The following is a 6024-nucleotide window of genomic DNA, read 5'->3' as shown; positions in this document are numbered from 1 at the left end:
CTGAGCCTCTGCTGTGACTTGACAGCTTGGTAATTGCTAATTTGCTTTTATGCTAATTGAACCGGATCCTACTTGACGGGTTTCAAGTTAAGCTCTGGGACTTGTGATTGAGTCAGGGGGCTTCTCCCACATCCTCCCACCGCCCCCGGACCCCGGGTGTCCCGGATAAGCAGCAGAAGGCGGGGCTGTGTGCCTGGCGCCACTATCCCCCGCCCCCCCCCCCCCAGCACCTGCGGTGGGCACCTTACACAAGCAAGAGGCTCGGTGGTGGGTGCGATTCCATGAGTAAGGCCTGTAAAAGGGGGTGTGACTTTCCAAGAGGAGGTGAGTGGCCCTTCGCCCCACAGACACTCCTTCACAGTTGTCACAGGCAACCAACTTAGTGGGGAGAGCAAAGGTTTTTAGAGCAAGACACCTTTGGGTTCAAATAATTTCTCTGCCATTTACCAGCTGAGTGACTTTGGGAAAAACCACTTAACCTCCCTGGGCGTGTTTCCTCATCTGCAAAATGCAATTAATGTATCTACCTTAGGGTGTTGGGTATATTGAAAGAATATATATATATATATATATATATATTTAATGTTTCTTTATTCATTTTGAGAGAGAGAGCAGGCAAGCAGGGCTGAGGGGCAGAGAGGGAGAGAGAGAGAGAATCCCAGCATAGAGACCATGCGGGGCTCGATCTCACGAACCCATGAGATCATGACCTGAGCTGAAATCAAGAGTCGGCCGCTTAACCCCCTGGGCCACCCAGGCGCCCCAAATTAATATATTTAAATACCTGTGGGAGTGAACTTCTGGCAGTGGTATTCAAGGGACACAGGCTTCAGTTTTCTTTCTCCTTTTAAACACCTGTGATGCTGTTTTCTGCTGTTTTGTTACATTCGTTCCCTTTCCCCAAACAGTGAACACTCATTTAGTGAAGGCTGACTTTGCAGTCAGCGCGGAGAGAGGAGCAAACACAGCCTCCACCTGCAAAGGTCTACTGGGCAAGGGAGGTGGGGCTGTGACCCGGAGGCACTTCCTGGCCAGGGAGAGTCAGGTGCAGAGTTCTTGTGGAGCCCTGCGCACCCGGATGGCACCCAGGAGGCCATCAGGAGGCTTGAGTCGCGCACATTTCTACCCTCACCTTCTGTTACTCTTTCTCCGGAAACAAATCCTCTCCGTGGTCTCGTTACCCGATTCCGGGGCAGGAAACAGACCCACGGGCGAGTTATCTTCCTTCTTTCCAAATGTGCTTCTTCCCACGGTAGGAACTTAGAATAAAATTGGCTGCACGAAATGAAGTGTAGCCGATAGTGGTCTTCAAGAAATAAATCTTCCTTTTTCTTCTGTTATTCGTAATTTAAACTTAGCGTGACATTCGCCAGAAGTGGCAGAGAGCTAGGTTTGATCAGTCTGGGGCCTCCTCCTTCTTCCTGGGTAGCTTCTAGGTACCAGGGGGAGTTAGGGCAGGTCGGGGCCCCGGGTACTCGGCGCTCTGTGTCCACACGGACACCTGCTCTCTGTCTGGTTCTTCACCGCTGCCCCATCCTCTGCCGCACGGGAGGGCCCCGGGGGTCTGCGTCGCGCTTGCCTGGGAACCCTCCCACCCCGCGGGCCTTCTAGGATGGTGCCACCCTTGACCCCAGGGTCAGTCGCCCCTCTTCGGGGCCCTCCGGCCTCAGTCCTGCTTTGCACGGGGATCCCACACAGCCGTCTGGGGTTTTGCTCAGACGCCGGCCTCTTTGATCGTACTTGGCTGCAACTTTGGATGTCTCCTAACTTGGAATCAAACCAGACTCTACTTGTCTCTGCGAAGCCAGCTCCGACAGTCACTTTGGGGCAAAACAGAGGAGACGAGGCATTCACTTCAGATTCCCTTCTTTTCGGAACTGGTTCCCTCAGCAACAGGCACGTTCCAGACCCGAGAAAATGGGTTCGCTGCTTACTCATTGAGCTCCGGGCAGGCCTTCTTCACAGCAGGTGCATGCACCACACCTCCGGTGTGTGGGTTCGGGGCGGGAAGAAGGGGAGACCCACGAACCACCCCCCTCAACTCTTCCTCTGGCCTAAAGCAGTAAACACATCAGCTTCACATTTCTACTTCTCCAACCACTCATTTCTCCTCATTTTTCTATTTTTAAGAGGTTTTTTTTAAAATGCCTGGCATGATTCTTTTTTTAAGATGGAAACATAAATCTTCTTGACACAACGTGGAATTTTAACCACAGAAAAGAGCACAGCATCTTTCCAGAACATATTTTCGGAAGATGGCTTTGCCTCTTCAGTCACCATTTTCCTGGGGAGGTCTCCCCACCCCCCTACCCCCCCCCCCATCCTTTCTCCATCCCCATTTCTCAGCCAAGGCCCTCCTCCCCCAGGAAGCTTTCTCTGGTTGCCCAGCAAGCCCCGGGGCGGCTCGGATGTGTCTCTGTGGAGCAGCCCCGTCTGCACCGAGGTCTTGGTTGGCCCGGGCTGTTATAACAAAACACCACAGACTGGGGGTCTTACACAACAGATAGTTCTGGAAGCTGCATGTTCAAATTCAAGGTGCTGGCGGATTCCATTTACGGTGATCACTATCTATCTGGCTTCCAGATGGCGACCTTCTCCCTGTGTCTCCCCGTGGCCTCTCCAGTGCATGCACGTGGAGAGGGAGAGACAGAGAAATCTCTCTCTATTCCTCCTCTTACAAAGCCACCAATCCTACTAGATTAGGACCCCACCCTTCTGACTTCATTATCCCTTGATGTTAGTTACCTTCTTTTTTTTAAGTTTATGTATTTATTTTGAGAGAGAGAGAGATAGAGAGAGTGCACAAGCAGGGGAGGGGCGGAGAGGGAGAGAGAGACAATCCCAAGCAGGCTCCTCAATGTCCGCACAGAGCCCGATTCGAGGCTCGAACTCACAAACCGTGAGATCATGACCTGAGCTGAAATCAAGATGCTTAACCGACTGAGCCACCCAGGCATCGGTACCTTAATTACCTTCTAAAAGCCCTTTCTCCAAACACAGTCACAGGGGCGTCAGGGCTTCAACCTCTGAGCCTGGAGGACTCAGGTGCCCTCAAGTGTCCTCTGCTTTGGGGACTAACTCCACGGCACCCATGCCTTTCCCATTAGCTCAGCCATGGCGGGGACCCAGCAGGCCAGTGTCTGCTTTCGCCGTCGACCCCATCCCACGCCGGCCTCTCTGGGGCAGCCTCTGCTGCAGCTCAGTCCTCCGGGCCAGGCACCTCCTCCCGTCTCAGGGGAAAAAGCCCACTCTCTTCCCGGACAGCGGGACCCGGCCCTGTCCTCGCCCACCCCTTCCCTGCCCTCTTTAGAAGGAGGATGGTGACTCCACCTTCCAGGGTTTGGGGGGGTCGGACTAGGTAAGTACTCTGGTCTAGGTAACCGCTAAGTAACCACTCCCTCCCTGGGGTTGGGAGACACCCTTGAGCTGCTGCTGCGTTGACCGTCCGGGGCTGCCCCGGAGGAACAAGGGCCTGTCTGCGTTTGGGACGCTGGGATGGCAGCGTTTTGCATTTGGCACCTCCTGGCAGGCTCCCCGAAATTGCCTGCTTCCCACGGGACTTTTCACTTCAGGCCTTGGGGAGCAGGGAGCCAACACCGCTGTCTCTTGACCCTTCCTGCACCCTCCCTGTTTATACACCAGCTGCACACCTCCTGGGAAGTGCTGGGGTTTACCCATCGGAGAGAGGGATGAAATCAAGATCGGGCCACCTGCAGGGCTGCTGTTCACGTCACCCCTGATCTCACAGCCTCCGGGTCGCCCTGCGTTTCCGGGTCGAGCAGACAAGACTCAGACAACCAGGCCTGGCCGGCGGCTAGCCCTGCTCCAGTCCTGGGAATAGAGGCCAACGAAGAACGGCACGTTTTCTGGTTCCTTTGTCACTGGAGGCAGAAGCGACATTGGGGTTTCCATCCTGGACACGTTTCCTTGGAAAGGCTGTGTTGAGTTGTGCAGGGCTTGAGAGTTTAAAGACCCCTGTTTTTAAATTTTTTTAAATACATTTATTTTGGAATGAATTTAATTTGGGGGTTCACAGGGGCGCCTGGGTGGCGCAGTCGGTTGGGCGTCCGACTTCGACCAGGTCACGATCTCGCGGTCCGGGAGTTCGAGCCCCGCGTCAGGCTCTGGGCTGATGGCTCGGAGCCTGGAGCCTGTTTCCGATTCTGTGTCTCCCTCTCTCTCTGCCCCTCCCCCGTTCATGCTCTGTCTCTCTCTGTCCCAAAAATAAATAAAACGTTGAAAAAAAAAATTTTAATTTGGGGGTTCACAGAAAAGTTGCAAAGATACAGTACAGAGTGTTTCTTCCAGGTTCCCCCGTTAATAGTGTACATGACCATGATCTGTTTGTCAAAATGAAAAAAAATCAACATTGGGACCTTACTTTGGGACCCCAGCCTTTATGTGGACTGCACCAACTTTCCTTCTTTTTTCGTTTTTAAGAGAGAGAGGACGCATGTGAGCGAGGGTCAGAGAGAGAAAGAGAAAGAGAATCCCACAAGTGGTGGGGGGGGGGGCGCAAGTGAGCAAGGGGCAGAGAGAGAGAGAGAGAGGGAGAGACAAGTGGGGCTCACCCAATGAGGGACTCAAGCTCATGGATGGTGATATCATCCAGAACCCAAAGGAAAAGCTCCACCTGTTGGATGGGTAATACGTACATATATTCTTGGAATTCTTCTGTACGAAAGACTTGTCTCTTATCTCATTTCATTACTCATTCAAGTGTTTCTTTATAATCAGGATGGACCCTGCCGATGTATTTTGTACTTCGAGCAGTCGTCCATACTATGCTATTTATTCTGTTGCTCAAACGGGCCCAGCCTTTGACTCTTTCAAGCTGCTTCCTTTATTTATTTACTAAAAAAAAATTTTTTTTTAATATTTATTTATTTTTGAGACAATGCGAGAGACGGAGTGCAAGCAGTGGAGGGGCAGACAGAGGGAGACACAGAATCCGAAGCGGGCTCCAGGATCTGAGCTGTCAGCCCGTAGCCCGGTGCGGGGCTCGGACTCGGACTGAGAGATCACGACCTGAGCCGAAGTCGGACGCTTCACCGACTGAGCCACTCAGGCGCCCCATTCCGGGTCCCTTTAACACGCCCCGTCCTTTTGTTTTTTGAGGACTGCTTTACCTTCTGATAACTACAGACTTCTTCAGGTTTATCTTGTACTTCTGCTCCGTCCCTAGAATCAGGCGTTTTTTTTCCCAGGAAGCCCTGGTTCCTTTTATTGGAGAATCCTATTTAGAAACCAGGCTTCTGGCTCTGGGGACGAGATGCCTGATTTTTGAGGGAGGTTTTGTCACCATTCATTGACTGCTTTCATTGTCAGCAGATACAGCCTCTGTGGCCCCAGAAAACAGTCATGATGAGCGCAGACCCACACCATTATTATCTAAAGCAACAGGCGCTCGGTGCAAGACTGGCCTCATCTTTGGGGATGGGTTCCTAAAAGGCTCACTTCTCACTTCTCACTGCCCCGTGGGGCAGGGCACAGGGTGAGTGAGGGTAGAGGTGCCAGGGTCAAGCTGGGTTATTTCGTCGCATCTAGGTAGGTTGCCAACATGCCCACAGTTGTGCCGATCTAAGATGTGGGCGGCAGGAAGGTTGAACATTCTGGAACACGTCAGGTTTGGAGCCAGGATGGCCGGTATTCCAGAGCAGGCTGGAGTACAGGGTTGAGAACAGAAAGGTAGAGGGGCTGGAAGGCGAGATGACCAAACTCAGATTCTAAACAACGAACCTTCCGTAAGCGTCCTCGGAGGACAATGGGCCAGAGAACTGGAAACCGGGATCCTCCCCGAAGACCCAGGCTATCGGTCGTCATGTCCAGGTGGGACCCGGCAGGTGGGCAGGGGATACACCTGGCGTGTCGGCCCAGGGAGAGGAGGTGTGAGAGCTGGTGCCAGGAGGCCAGAGTTCCAGAGAGGAACCAGGGCTCCACGGTCCCTGGGACAGAGCCCTCGTGCCGTCTCTCTCCTCTCTGCTTCCTGCCGGGTGTGGGCTGAGGCAGGCGGGTGTCCCCGGG

The sequence above is a fragment of the Puma concolor genome, chromosome A3 (genome assembly GCF_028749965.1).
Source record: "Puma concolor isolate L17-30 chromosome A3, mPumCon1.1.hap2, whole genome shotgun sequence".
NCBI classification, from domain to species: Eukaryota; Metazoa; Chordata; class Mammalia; order Carnivora; family Felidae; genus Puma; species Puma concolor.
Note: the sequence above shows the minus strand (reverse complement) of the source record.